Raw genomic sequence first — 17,441 nt, forward strand, 5'->3', positions numbered from 1 at the left:
TTTTCTGTTAATGATAATAATGATTTATCATTAAATTCAGCTTTATACACATATATTACAGTGGTTTATTTAATATATGAGGTAACCTCGATGATTATTGTACAGCAAAGCAGTTACCTACTTTCCTCATTTGTTTTATCATTTTTATAATATATAACAAGTCAAGTAAATTAAATAGATACGAAATATTTTAAAATGTAGCATAGATAAAAAAAAATAAATAAAAATATAGATATCTGAAAAAATAATATTTTGATTTATAAGTGTATAGAAGACGTCATACTATTATTTAAATGTTGAATTGAAAAATAACCTACATAGTAGCATCTCTTTATTTGTTTTCATAAAATATGAACAATCACCTCGCGGCTCGCACGTTACCTACCAAACAATTTTTCGTAAAGGTACTTATTGAAAGAAAAATAAATACGAAATATTGTTGTCTCTAGCAATGTGACGTTATTACTCAAAGGAAAACATGACTCTGATTTATAGAAACAGAATTGAATGTTTTGATGAGAAGATGGAAAGAGGAAAATGTGATTTTAATGTGTGCCAAATATGAAGGTTATGAGATAAGAAAATGCTTGACGCTGCAGATGTTCAAAAAAGATTAAGTTTATAGTTAACTTCGTTAACAAAACATATTATATTTTGGAAATATGAATTTGAAAGAACTTTTTATTACCTATACTCATTAAAATTGTATGCATAATAACTATAGCAAAAATAGGTTCTGCCAAGTCAAAAAAATATCTTATGCATACTTTATAAGAAATATTTTTCTTGAAAAATGATAATAAGTATGAGAAAAGTTTAAAATAAATAGAAGTAACGAAGAATTTTTAATATAAATATAATTTATCAGTCTTTAAACAATTTAATTATATTTTATACATTTTAGTAAATTATGTTATTATTTTTTTAGTTTTTCGTGTTAGATACGTATTATTTAATTTATTATAATTGTTAAAATGTTTTACTTAATAAAAATAAAATAAAAAGTACTAAAATACTCTACAGTATAATATTACATTTATAATAAAACATGAGTAATTTATTTATTTTTTTTTTTAATTTTTAACATATGTATCACTAATATTAAAAGATTTCAAAACAATATATTTTAATAAACTGTAAAACATAAAACATAACGTTAGTCAAATTGTACAACGTTCACATAAAAAGTATCACAGAAAAAAATGTTTCAATCAGTAATTATCACCTAGATTAACATTTCAAAGAGATACATCAAAGTTGTTACGGTTAAAAGTCAATTAAGAACTTGTATGTATTATACTATTATATATTTTATCAGCTAGTGTAATCTTTTAACTGAAATTCCCATTAGTAAATATCAAGTTTCAACATTTTGTATCTTAATTAAAACGAATGAGTACACATACAACATTAACTATCGATATAATATTTTAAGTTAGTTATTAAATAAATTGTAGTGACTAAAATTAAAGAAATAAAAATACTCTGGTACTACGAATAAACCTATCGTCTTGATACATGTAAATTTAAATAAGTAATTTCATAAACAGAATTGTATTTAATGTATATATCTATACTTAAAGTATAAGCAAATAAAAATGAAAATAAATTGAATAAGTTAAGTAAATGCATGCCACATAATTGGTTAAATCAAAAATATTAAACCAGTGTTTTATTTTTATTAAATTATTTTATTCATAATCGATATTACAAAGTTATAAAATAAGTGAATTTGATTAGAGAAGAAAAACAAATGATCGTGTCTTAAAGTATATATATTTAAAAATTCCGAAAATAAACATTTTAAACAACTTACATTATTAAAGAGAAATAGGGGTAAGCATGCTTAACATCCTGTATAATTTTTGGATAAAAACTTAGTTTATACAAGATATTTCAAATTTTACATCACATAATCGTGGTTGGAATCACATAAGTACTACTTAAACCTTAAGTACCTACCATTTTTGTGACATATATTAAAAACTATTATAATATTTAAAAAGTAGCGAATATTTATTTTTAATTAATTTTTTAATAAATGTAGTATATGGTGAAAAATATTTAAACATAATAGGAATAGCATAATGTACCATGATACGCTTTACAAACATAAAATATTTATATTCATTATTTTTTAAGATTAAGGTAGTATAATAGCATAATTTAAGAGAAGTATTTTGAATAAGAAATGATTCAAATTATTACCATTATATTCAGACATAAGATATTATAATGGTTTTGGAAAATATAGGTATAAATTGATAGTCAGTCAATACAATAAAATGTTATAATTTAAGAATAATGTTTTTATTTCAATAGTAACTAGTTATTTCCATACCAATAAAATAAATTTAGAAACATTTTAAGAGATATAAAGTTTGACAAAAACATAAAAATGTCTCTATCTGTTATGATTACCTGAATATTAATGGTATATTCTGTTAGTAAATAAGAAACAATAGTGCATATTAAAGATTCTTTTTTTAAATACAAGATGCATAATAATTTTATATAATTATCATTTATACTCATACTATGAATTATTTTGTAAGAGGAAGTCATTTTTAAATACATTTACTGAATCGGTGTTTTTGATTCTATGTACTAGAAAAAAAACTATTTATTTTTAAATTATTTGAGCTTTACTCTTTTGTATTTATTTTCCTGTTAAAGTGATCTCCTCAGTTGAAAACCACAAAAGTTTTAATCTAGCGTCTCCCGAAGAAGATTTTAAATTGAACATAGATAGAACTATTAGTGTAATACTTGAACGCGAAGTTAGATAGACAAGTACATGATGTCAAATATCTCGACCATTTATGTGAAACCGAAATGTTGTTTAGAAACGTACTTCGGATAGAATTCTTAAATATTATCGTTATTCTAAGACTAGTCTAAACTTTAATGACTAAATATTAAATTTACAGTTTGAATATTACATTTAGTACACCAATAATAAAAAATATTCTGTAAAAAAAATAAAAGTCTAACATTTTTATGTGTTCGAGTAATAACCTTATTACGTTTTTAAAATTTTAAAACTAGAATTTTATAACAGGTATATATATATATAGTGTGTGTGTGTATTTGAAATAAATAAAAATCATATTGAATCATATACTTATGAAATCTTTAGGATAATTACATTTTCTGTTATTTATAATGAAATACTAATTTAATGTTAATTATACCGATTGGGGAAATAACTTTTCATCAATGCTAAGGTATATCACTCTCTGAGTATATTTAGATTCATAATTAAAAAATAAATTCATCTATTCGTTAAACATGCGAACACTTAGTTGGTTTTTACTAAAGATATTGAATTAAACGATTAAAGAAATATTATATACCTATTTTTTTTCCTTTAGAAATATTTGTTTCACAGTTATATAGCTTTTTAAATTATAAAATATCATATTTAAATTTAAATGGAAAATGGAAAAATCTAAACAAAGGTATAGTAAGTTTTTAATTATTTTTACCATACAAATATACAAATCTTTTGAAAATCACTATTAGCTAAATTAAAAATCGTATTTGTACATAAAATATATTTTTTTAGAGTTATATAAATAATTTAATACAAATTTTCAACTACCAAAACATATCATTTAGTATATATATTATAGTATTATATGTATATCCAAAAACATTTATTTAGTTTGAGAAAATAAATTCAAATACGTTTATTTATAAAATAAGAGTTGATTTTATTTTTGTTTAAAAATATGTGAGTTTAGGTTAAAATGACCAAATCGATTAAAACTATTAAAACATAATCTATAGGTAATGTTTTCAAATTCTTTCTTCCAGCAGTTGTTTAACATTAGACAAAAGTTGTATACGTATACATACATGAATTAATTTGTAAGCCAAGAAAAATACACGACAGCGTGTTGTAAACGCACCGAATCTGCACATATTATCAAATTCATATACTCGTACTAAAAAAAATTTTAATTTTCAAAAAACTTAGCCAAATTACTAAACAACAGTATTCGTTTATATTTTGTGTGGCGTAGACATGATTATAATATATACCTATACGTATGCATTATTATAGTAAATACTTAATAATATGCAGTAACTGCGGGACATATTATGTACGCTACATTTTTCCAAATCATATATCTATTTATTTAATCGATCATATATATCTGACATTTTAATTTGTAAATATATAATATTATCTAATACAATACTGTTATTTACGTTATATACTTTGTTGTTTGACGGTTGAAAAATTACTTTAGAATAATTAATTTTTATTAACGATTGTCTTATAATACGCTGATAATGTATATTAGGTATAATCAAAAACCAACCGTTGGGTAGGACGTGTATCGCGTTTATCCGACAGAAAACATTACATCACAGTATTTATGCAAATGTATGCGACCACTTCGTCCCCCCACCACCCTCCCCCCCAAAAAAATGGTATACAGTCACCAAAAACCCTGTCGGACTAAATATTTTCACGGTGCGTTTGAATTATGTGTATGTTTATTATTATTACTTTTTTTTATTCGTTATCGTAAAAAATTTATCATTGTTGTTTTTGGTTTTACGTTAAGAAAATCAAATATTGTCGTAACCTTTAATCCGGGAAGCGGCTGTCTCAAAATGTGGTCGGCGTTTCCATATTTACGACGTTGTTAAATCCGATTTCGTTTTTTTTTTTCCTCCAGCTAAGATTTTTATTATTATTGTAAAATAATATTATTATCGAAATAAAAAAAAAAAACAAAAACAAAGCACGCGTGCCACAAACAAACTCTCTCATGTAGTCACACACACACACACACACACATACACTTACACATACAAGCATACACGCGCATATAAATACACGCACACCGTTCACACCGGATTCGCGGTGCAGTAACCGCGTCCGCGCGATACCGCGTTTGATCGACTACTAGAGTATATTCCTACAACGGCTGCTATAATAATATTACTATTACGGCGGTGGCGGCGTCGGCGTCGTCATCAGCGGCGGCAGCGGCGGTTGTTCTCCGAAAGTAGCGTCGACTTTCGTGCAACGGACGTGTACACGAGTTATGAATATTATATTATATTAGAAGGTATGGTATTTAAATCGTTATCGACTTACCAGTCCGATGTTACGAACCGTTCGAACCGAAATTTTAAATAGATTCGTATTGATTATTGATTAGTTTTTTATTTATTTATTTATTTTTTAATAATATAAACTGCATTTTCAAGTCTATCTGAACCCCAATTCTGAGTAAAATATTATGAATTGGGTTCAATATCAAACATCGGTTTGATGATTATTATTATCAATAATATTACCTATAATTATTTGGCACTCATCGATTGTTTCTTGTAGGGTACTGTAGGTAACATTTCTACCATTACCATTTTCTATAATTTTTATGATATTTGTTTTGTTTCAAGTCTCAAAAATAAGTGTACACAACAATCGTCTCATTTCCAGACCAAAAACACTCTAACTGATCTGTAACAGCTGGCCCACCCACCGTTGAACTAAGACATGTGCAACATACATCCTCAACCAACGCGGACGTGCAACAAAATAAAAATTGTTTCTCAAAATAAGCCTATTATAATATGACATATTGAGTGAATGAAATACTATGTCGATAAAACATAAAAAATGAAAAGGTGATTTGCCAAACATTGCTCACCCTTCGTCTAATCGTAAATAATGTATTTATTATAAATTCGATTTTTTTTTTTTTACATTTGTAAGTAGAAAGCATGTTTTTGTATAGGTACTTAAATTTTTAAACCAATAAGACACTATTCTGGAGCTATAAAAAAAATCTATTTTTTTCAATTAGAACAACCTTTTTTTACTGTAAATTATAAAGACAGTGTTATTAATTTATGTTGGAGAATCACAATTAAAATGTTAACAACTAGTTTCCGTGTTATTAAAATGTATGTAGGAAGGTCAGAAGTCCTTAATAATTATTTTACATAAAATATAAAATAAATTTAATATTTAGTCAAGTACCTAATATATTTAGACAATATTTTAAGTTATACAATGTTTACAGATTATTATAAATAAGCATAGTTTTTAAATCATATAATGGCTTGCACAAAAATAAGTAATTTAAAAGCTATTCGTTCCTCAATTTCGATTTAGAAACAGCAATTTTTTCAAAGCAAACATTTTTGTAATAATATATACTGTAAAAAAACGGTTCTTATCTTAAAAATAAGTTTATATCGACACTCATTAAATGATATAAACTATAAAAAATTTAAGTGTTCTAAAATATAGTACTTTAAAATGCCAACTATCGAAACTTGTTTAAAAAATAATTTATTAAAACAAAAACTGAGAAAAAATTATTCTGTATTATGTAAACACAGTACTTGGAAATCGGACGTATCATAACAGAGTTTTTATCCATGTTTGTAGGAAGCGCGTGCCTGTTATTGGCGGGCGCTGCCGGTCGTGCATGTCGCTCGACCGGAAACAAAATAGCTATTCCCCAAAATAAGACCAGCGGGGTCACAAGGGGGAGGAAGAGGACCTGTTGGATCGTTTGCGTTGCTTAAACATCACAGAAACTCGAGAAGAATTGGGTTGATTTGTCATTATCTTCCACAAGTGGTCGGTAACCGAACGTAAACATAATATTATATATTATAATCATACACACTAGTATAGCAATATGTTATAATAATGTAAAAATGAATAACACGAGCTCAGTGCTCAGTTACATTCTTAGATTTCAGTAAAATATTGTATTCATTTTAATTTTAAAGATACATAAATTGACTAATAAGTTGATTGCGTTAACAATGAACCAGTGTGTTATATTTTATATTATTTACTATTTTAAGTTCATAATGTTATATATTGTAATTGTTAATGTATTGTAAGAAGACACAGCAGTAAAAATAAAAAAATAATATATTTATAAGCCACATTAAACATAGTAAAAATCAACCTAACCTAATAATATTATTAATAATGATTTTTATTTTATCTTTGATAAATTAAAACATTTAAATAATGTACTTTAATTTATAGTAAAGTCGACCAATCACTAAAAATTGTACAATGAAAAAATACAAAATAATACTCATAGTACGAGTATATTACACGTCTAAAATATATTATTTCATCCACTTAAAAGTTATAGAGTCTAGTGCCAGTTCGACGAAAAAAAGTTCAAATACACGGTATAGTCTAGTGGCAAACTTTATTTAATTTAATAACAATGATTAGATAGATAGCCTGTACAGTATTTTGACGAATTGTAATACATTAGACTTCAATTCAAAATTAAATAATACAAAAATACATTTAGGTAGGTACTTAAAAAAATCAACTTACTTACATAAAATATAAATAATCTTACAGATAGTTTTTTTAGAAACACCAATGTTTGTCACAGTTCCCAAATTTACATAAACGACCGAAGATTTGCAATAAATTATTATTTTTTAAGTACCAATCATATATCTGATGTTGTATTCAATAAAAGAGAGCTAGAGAGGAAACATTTATATTTTATAACAATAAACCATTACAATAATCCATGAAGACTTTTCTGAGAAAAAAGTTACTATACAGAATAAATTGTTTGTTCATAAGATAATTAAATTGAAATAATATTATTAATATAATATGTGAAAAAATATAATTATAGTGATATATGTATGTTATAAAACTGAGGAGTGAAAATATTTCTAATTTATATCATTTAATTAAGATCTAAATTAAAGATCAAATTTATTTAGTAAAGAAGCCTATAAGAATTTCGACATATTTCTTGTTTTTGAAGTTTACACGAATAGACAATGTAAAAATGTACTTTACGTACCAATATAATAATATGTATACTACGTCAAAAGGTAAAAGTTTATAATTTATTAAGTAAATTGTTTTGAAACATAAAATGTATATTTAATACAACATAATACATATTATTTTGTATTACGTATATACGTTATACAAAAATATATACGATTATGTCTAAATAATTATTACATAAAAAGATGAACTATAAAGTTAAACTATTATTAACCAAAGACTTTATTCATTATATTAGGAAAGTTAATATAAGTAAAATAGTAAAAACTGTAAATAGTTTAATATCCAGTAATGACCAGTTTTAATATTTAAAATTTAAAATTAAAACGCATTTTTTTTCAACATCAAGAAATTTAAAATATACCAATTTTATAATATTCATTATTGTATAACAAAACGTTTTTGTCATTATGATAGTATAACTTTGACATAATATAATATTTTTTCAAATTCTGAAAGGAGCGATGCGTGTAATGGTTTTAAAGATATGCACATTGATTGTTGCGCCAATTATCATCTTTCGGAGTAGTAAAAGTGCTAATATTGTCAACTCCAATAAATTTTCTGGTAATAAATTGAACATGGTTAGTACATTAGAGTCAAAAGCAAAGCATCTTCACTCTACTTCTTTACAAAATAATCAGGAAAAACAATAAAGGAAAAAGGGGAAACCAGTTTTTGATCAAATTTATTTTCTCATTTAGTTGTTATTATATAAAAATAAAGTACCTAGATACTTGCAATTTTCACCAAATTTTAATAGTGTTTTCCAGTATGATTAAAAACGTTTCAAAATATTTTGGTACTTTTTAATCTCTTATATATACGAGAACATTTTTTTTTCTATAAATGTTAATAAAGTTGTTTTCGGTGTTTATACGGCTTGTTTTTATAGCTATTTAAAAATATAAAAGGTACATATAAATAATAATTTTTATTAGCATTTGAATTTAAAATTTTAACAATAACTATAAAAATCATGAAAATTTGAAAATAATTTTAAAGTTGAAAGTTTAAAAAATATTCAATTTTTATTTCTAAGACTTGGTAGCTTAATACGAGATCTCTTGTAAATAATTCATGCTAAAACTGAAACATGTTTACGAAATAATAAGATATTCAAGAGCGAAGAAGAACAATTTTAGTTATTTTGGTGAAATTCAAAAATATTTTCCATGGGGACTTAAAACATTGAACGATATTATTATGGTTCATTAAGTAGGTTAGGTTAGGTATACAATGAAATTTTCAAAAAATGTAGATTCATTTTTCAATTGTCTATACTATACATAAATTGAATATATTCACGTTAAGTTTATAATGAATCAAAATTAAATAACAAAATAATAATAGTGTATTATACTCTATTTTAATAATTAAATATTAATAATATAATAAATGGAATGTTTTCAATAAGCATATATTCAACTAATAATATCAATATAAAATGTATTGTTTTTTTAATAATAAATTACTAAAGTAGCAATATAAATATATGATAAAATATACTTAGTAATATAAACTGACAGGTTAGGTTAGCTCAGAGATCTTCGCTCAGAATCGTTTTTCGTTTGCAATGATTTATCATTGAATTCAAATTTAACACATACATTGCAGTGGATTACTCAATAAAGAAGCACATTTGATACCTACTGTACAGTAAAATGGTTCCCTACTTTTCCTTTATAAATTTGATTTTAGAGTATACATCCATATATAATCTCTTCAATTTACTAATATAATATTTACATTATAAATGTATTCAAAAAAATCTTGATCTATAGTATTTTTCTCTTTTATAAAAACTTATGGTGAAAAAAGGATTGTAATATTATTAAATAATAATATAAAACTATAAAATGGTTTAAAATGTATTAATAGCAAATGGCGAGTAAGATATTAACAAAATACTATTCACAAATAATTAGTAGTTATAATCATACAATACACAATATTATAAAGACAATTAAAATTATTCTATCGATAATAATAATACATAATAATATGCAATTTAGTATTACAGTATAAATTAAAATAATTTTACCATTACATTCGTTTAATATTTACAAAAGCCTTTCGAGTAAGCTGTCGTACGTCAACTATATTATTAAAAGTCAATGTTTTTAGTATCCATTCAAATATACCACAAAACGTAAATCAACATTAAACACAACGCATATCATGTTTATGTTCAATATATTTAATTCAATAGTCAGTATGTATCTATCAAAAAAAGTAAGTTTGATAAATTATTCTCATTTATATTTTATTTTTTTAAGTAATAACTCTATCGTACCTATAGAGTATAGATACATTAAATTACGCATATATAATATTAATTAAAAAAATAATAAAATAGACAATGTATCTTTTTTTTACCTACAAGATTAATATAAAATAAAACAGTTTATAGAAATATTTTTTAATTAAAATTTAATATTTAAAACTGTTATTAACTCCAACACTCTCCAGTGGTCATCACCACAAGTTCGGGTTTCTTTCTATCTGACTTATTGTCTAAAAAAGAATAAATATTTGTTTTTCATTTTCATTTTAATATTATAAATTACAAACAATACCATTATAATACAACAGAATAGAACTGCTCAAACAGTGTTGGCACCAAATTTTATTGATAAGCATGTGAATGCTTTTTGGAATAATATATAGACGTATAGTCCAATGCAACTTACTTTTTAATTGAGCCTCATATCACATTAAAAAATTAAAATAAATATATATATATCCTATACGTTTACATATATTCACGTTTAATAATACTATCCAACATTTGTAAATTTGAGATTAAAACACAACAATTTATATTATTGCGGTAATAAATAATACTAATTTCAAGACAATAATTTATTTTATTTTATATTTTCATTATGAAAACAGTGATATGTTATACAATTCAGGTATTACTATAATAAGTTATGATGTGCATATCATTGGTAGTGTTGCAAGGGTGAAGTTGGTAGTAATGCTATTTCAGGGTTGTAATAATAATAAATGGAGAAACTCATAGCGTAGGTATATATTATGTTTAATACTATGATATCAGAAGATCCGAGTTTTTCATCACGACTAATGATCAAATTATACTTAGGAATTTCAAACAATGTTAGGATTGTAAGTAAATATAAAATATGAGCAACAGTGTAGTGAAACTTGAGGTTTCTTATTTGAGAGTAGGAGGCACATTTAATTAACGACCACAGCCAGTTTCGATAATGCCGTAGACATGTAGTGCTTATATATACTTAGTAATAATTAGAGTCCCATTGTCCAGCAACGAGCGGTCCATATAATAAACGCCATAAATTCTCTGATCAACGCCAATATAATATGTATAAGTGACAAAATAATGCCCTTGCATATTATAACACATTGTTGAGTAAAATTATTTTATAATACCTATAATTACTAGCTACTAATAATTATGTAATTGCACACCGAATGGAATGGAATTAGATAATAGGTTTTAATATTATTGTAATGGTTTGGACAAAGTATAATGTTATGTTTATTACCTATGCATAGCATTTAGGTATAATGGTGTATAATACCTGTGCACAGTATATAGTTATTATGATTTGTATTATATGTTTAATAATGTTTAGATTAAAAACAAAAAAAAGGTGACCACAATGTCTGTAAAAAGTGCATATCATATATCTGATCTTATTATGTTATCTATATAGTTAATAATTTCAGTGATACCGAATTGTGTTTAATATATTATGTAATAGAAATAATTCAGGTGTATTAGGATACTACTAGATGACAAATAACGATTAAATGCGGTCATGTTGATAATTATTACCTTAAATATATGTAAATATGTGAAAAATATAAAAATAATACCAGCCATATAAGAAAATATATTGGAATATTATATATTATTATATAATTATTACGTACGATAATATTATTAAATAATCATAGTTAAAGTGAACAATCATAAATTATACTTTACACATAAAAAGATTAGCAATATAACAGAATATCTAAAATTGCTATTTTTAATAAATAATAGTAATATACTTAAAATAATTATAACAGTCATACTGTTTTTTATATTCAATTTCTTAATAATTAAATTTTATACTTTACACACACAATAATGAGTATACTTCTTAAAATATAATGGTTTTATACTGGACTCTTGATCGACGTATTAAACATTTAAATAAATATTCTAGGATGATATTATAATATGTAGGTACTTACTTCTATAAAATATAGCAAACAAATATTTGGTATGTAATATATATTGTATTCACTCACCTGAAACAAAAAATAAATAAATATATTTTATTACAATGTCTTGTAAAATATATTTTAATTAAATTGCAAATAAACAATTTAATGGTTTCTATGAGCAGTTTAGGAAGTATTAGGTACAGACAAAGATATAATAATTGATGATGAAATAAAAATTCTAATGAATTAATAATAACAAAAATATTACGAATAATTTATCCATCATAACTCTATTAAAACTTTGTTCACCATATTTTTTTTTCATTAGGTAACTTTTATTTTGAAAAAAATATAAAGGCTTTAGTATTATGATATTATAATACTTAAATCAATAATCTATAGGGCTATAGATAAGTTTATAATATATAAAAAAGAATAGACTAAAATATAATGGTTGTAGAGAGCAATTTATGACAGTGATCTTTTGTTTGAATAAAAGTGGAGCTAACTCTTGGAAGAATGGAAAAAATGCAGTTATTTAATGCATAATATAAACTTTTAAAGATCTAGTAGGCCAATTTCAAACGATGTACGCAAACGTTTAAATACAAAAAAAAAAAACATAAAATATTGACTACCCACTCCTGTTACATACTCCTAAAAAATGGATAGTAATCATATTATTAGAATACAATATGGTTTTAGCGTTATAAATAACTTATACGCTAATCGAATAAATAATAAATTAGGCACTGCACAATTCTATTTTTGCGACCACTTTAATATTGTTCACAACATGTACATTATTGTTATTTTAATTATTTTTACTACTATTGGATTTCATGTATACAAAATCAATATTGGCTTTATTTATGATGTGTATTATATCATGTTTTTGATACACGGCTTACATTAATTTCACTATATCGTTTTTATACAAAATATACAATATGTTATCATAAAATAAATAATATCATACGAAAGCAGGTATATAAAGGAGTATATTTGTCTTCCTGGTGAGTTTTTTTTTCACTTATAAACTCCAACGTATACTTATACCGTTTTCTCACAAAAAAATGTGTGTATTGTGACAAACTGTGTATAAACATTTTTTTTTTACCCAGTACATGTCCGGTGTAGGTTTTTAGGGAAATATTAAAAATGTCTCACAATAAATGGATTAAGGATGCCTGCATTATAATAGCGAGTACGTATAACAGTGTTTATAATACGGACTATGGAATGTTATTTATAATGAAGTATACAAATATACGCCTTATACAGAATGTGTGTGACATAGTGTTTTTCTATTTTTGCTTTATATACGTCCGACCACGCGACCATGACGCCCAGGGCGATACACTCCATATTATAATATCGAAAAAAAGAAATGTTGAAACGTTGAAGGACATTATATGAACATATTTCCAACGTTACACCAATATGACAGCTATAAGAAAATGGCGCTTGAACTCGAGTGAAATTATGCTATTGATAAAGTTTAATTTGACTGCGTTGCTTGAAAAACACTACACGAATAATTTAAAAACCAGTACGTTAAACTATTCATGGTGGGTAGACCATAATATTATAACGGAATATAAAGCGGATATATATACGCGTATACTTTATAATATGAAGTGTGTATGAATATAATAATAATTCTATATATCAACTGTTTAATTAAGCATATATTTGAAACAAAATGAGGGTGCTTATATTATGTTTTTATTGCCGTTATGAAAAGAGTGTTTTTATTAAATTATAATATAATATATAAATATATATAATTTAGTATATTTAAACATATTTTTCTTATAAACATTTATTTATTTATTAGAATATATTAAATATTAATTCAATGAAAATTATTTTTTTTTGTCCTAACCTTTGTTTATTTATTGAAACTATTTAATGAGTTGAACCTAACCTTATGTAAGGTAAATGTTTATAAATAAATATAATAATTATTATATATATATATTAAACTTTAATTATGGTTACACGGCGCATAAGATAGGCAATTTAGGTACACCACTCTGTTACAAAATTTATCTCGCTTAATATAATACTAATGATGTTTTTAATCATGTTATTCATTTTTAAACAAAAAACACGAAGGCCTATAAATAGATAACTGAATTCTATTCCCGGAATCACAGGACTAAACCACCAATACAAACGTGGAGTATATGATCAAATGGAAGTTTACCAGAGTAAACACATAAAAAATAATTTAAATATTTTTTATTTTTGTTTTTTACTTAATTAAAATGCACGAAGCAATGCATTTTTATTTAATTCGTGTGAAGTATGTGTTAGTAAGTAATTTGATTGTTATTATAACTTATTAACCGTGAAATAGCAAGAGTAGTTTATTATTTAATGTAAATTATTAATAGTACAAATTAAATTATACTAACTATTATAAGCTACAGAAATCTAGATATAGATATGATCTAGGCTTAAAGATTTAATTCAAATGTATGTGATTAATTTACAAGGTATATTTCCATGACATAGTGACGCATCATAAGGACGGACGGACACCAAACTGTTATCCTATTTCACTTATATTATTGAACATAACAATAATAGTACATTTCACAGTAAACACCAATAGTTCACCACTGTTGAGACATTTACCATAGATTTATTATTATTACGATTTTTAGTATTTTACTTCATCTTTACTCAACAGTGTAACATAGAAAAAAGACTATGTTCAAAATTTAGTCTTTAGAAATCGTACGGACACCCTTATAAGCACGTCTCGGTCGGTAATCTTCCAACAACATATAGTGACTGCAGGCTGCTATTACGACTATGAGTTGATTAACTTTTTATTTCAAATGTTCTAAACAAATAATCCTATTATACTGCGTCACATGTATCTTTATACGTGTAATAGAACAGAGATCTTTTAATTTGAACCCAAAGCTTATTATTTAATGTACTATTTTAATAAAAGTACAATATTTTATTTTACTCGATACTATAAATTGTATACGGTGTTAAACTATAAAAAAAAAATGTTCAATATAATATTTTATAATATTATACTCGTGTATACTACTGACTACTTTATTTTACAACCATATACCCTGCAGGCACCACTCCACCACTCGTACACCTCTGCCACGTCGTTTGCATGAACGTAATAACGTAATTGTTAAGTTCATAATAGTTTTGAAAAGTTTAATTTATTTAAGCTATACGCATACATTAAGGTAAATTATTACTCTTTCATTAAAATTATGCTTATAAGTTGTATATTTTGTCATTTTGAGTATTTTATTATAGTTAAAAAAGTTTAAGTATAGATCAAGGTTTTGTAAACCTTTTTGATTCACTACTTCTGCAAAAAAAAAACTATACTTTTATATATATACATAATATATATATTTTTAATAATACAGTTATTTGAACGAGACAATATTAAAATTATATTTCAGTATAACTGATATAATATAGGTAGGTAAATTATACAGTTTATACTATCGTTTATTTATTTTTTTTTCTATTAAAAAGATAGAAAATAGGAAATTACAAAAATTAAAATATGTTTACATAATAATACGATGGGTAAATAAGTTCACTATTTTTATTAAGTATGAGGGCGTAAGCAATGCTCCGTCTATCGACACTACTACTACTAAATATGAACTTAATTTAATTTAACTTATTTTTTTATAAATTTTAAATAATACAATAACGATATCGCGTTACCACTTTCTTTTAAATTGTCGGAGAAGGTTGTCAGGTAACGTAAAATGAGAGAATTTGAGTGATTTAAAACGTTTTTATGAAATTAATATAATAATATTATGATTCAAATTGATATCTTTGTAATTTTAAGGTCATACGATAGCATTATATCTTTGAATTTTATTAGTTAAGGCATATAATCTATTATTATTTATTCAAATATTTTAATTTCATTTAATCTAATTATAAGTCGTTCGATAATTATTATATTTCTTGCTCTAAATGCATTTAATAAACTAAAAAATGGATGATTATAATAACTTATATTGTACTAGACATTTATCTTAAAATTAATAAACTATGACCTATTATTTTTTCTACCCTTGAAAATAAAGGTTTGAAAAAGACTTAGTATGATGTGTATATTACGCAATGTATAAGTAAACATTTGTTTTTAGATTGTATACTATTCATTAGAAGATGAATGGTGAAATTTATTATTACAAATAAAGGTTTTTATGAAAGAATTACTAATGACATTAAAATATGTAAATAGAGGTGTTACTTTTTTACAAGAAGTTAAACAATAAAGTTGGCAACTTATTTGTAAGTTCAATTGTTATAACTCGTAATAACATCAAGTATATAGGAAATATACAAATTATTGGAACTATTGAATATTTCGAATGAATGAAGAACTATGTGTTATGACAATTTAAAGAGATTTTTTTTTTTCGAGCATATGAGAATTTCGTCTTTTTAGGTTCAAGTTACCAAAAATAGACTTAAAATAAAATATAGGGGAAAAAATATGTATCATGTCAGTTCATGTAATTCAACTTATGTTTCAACTTCTTGGACAGGTTACGTGATATAATTCCAACAATGCGCATTTGATATTCGTCAAGTATGTTCTATTATTACATTTTCTTTTTGAAATTTTATTTTTATTCAGGAGAAGCTTTTGAATAAATAATAGGGAGATGTAAATAATTCTACTTTAGTTACACAAATGTTAACATTCGAAAGTTTAGTCTTAAAAAATTGATAAAATAAAAAATGTATGTATACTGTAGCATTCTAATTTCAACCATTGTTTGAATAGCAATTTTTAGAAACGCATAAAAAAAAATCACATACCTTAACATTTTGATCAATATTTTATTATAATGAAAACTTTTTGTATATGTATATATTAAATAATAAAAGTAAAATACAGATATTTTAAATTCTAAATAGATTAACCTTATAAGATACTTAACTTAGATTAAACAGTCTATTATACTGTGACCCAACCAGTCATATAACTAAAAAAAAAAAATCAACCACCTACTAATACACCAAATTTACATCTTACATAAATACCTCAGGGCTAAAGATGACACATTTTATTAACCAGCTAGTGTTACAAAATAATCTCAGTCAAAAAAATTCTAAAAATTTATAAAATTAACACACAAATATGAATTTTCAGATACTGTCTAAGAAATCAACGCAATTTCATAAAAATCAGTTATTCATAAAATGTATTAAAAAATGTATTTAAAATACCTATCTCCATTAACTAATTTAATACAATAATCTTAAATAAACTAAATAGTTTATAATAATTAGTTAATATCCTCAGTGTTTAGGTTATAAATGTGTAAAAACAATAATAATATATTAATATAATAATATTATATACTATTATTAGATG

The 17,441-nt window shown here is 24.2% G+C and overlaps 1 protein-coding gene across 6 annotated transcripts in view; it reads right to left on the reverse strand.

The window, feature by feature from the left end:
- Positions 1-17,441, reverse strand: part of LOC113549517 (eye-specific diacylglycerol kinase) — a 201,050-nt gene that overhangs the window by 146,773 nt on the left and 36,836 nt on the right. For 3 of the 6 annotated variants that reach the window (XM_026950859.1, XM_026950858.1, XM_026950857.1), the window contains exon 1: positions 4,602-4,907. The exons of the other annotated variants lie outside the window; for them this stretch is intronic. The gene's annotated coding sequence lies outside the window, so the exon portion shown is untranslated. Of the gene's footprint in view, positions 1-4,601; positions 4,908-17,441 lie in introns of those variants that run through there. 6 annotated transcript variants of the gene reach the window in all.

This window comes from Rhopalosiphum maidis, chromosome 4 (assembly GCF_003676215.2).
Source record: "Rhopalosiphum maidis isolate BTI-1 chromosome 4, ASM367621v3, whole genome shotgun sequence".
Lineage (NCBI taxonomy): Eukaryota > Metazoa > Arthropoda > Insecta > Hemiptera > Aphididae > Rhopalosiphum > Rhopalosiphum maidis.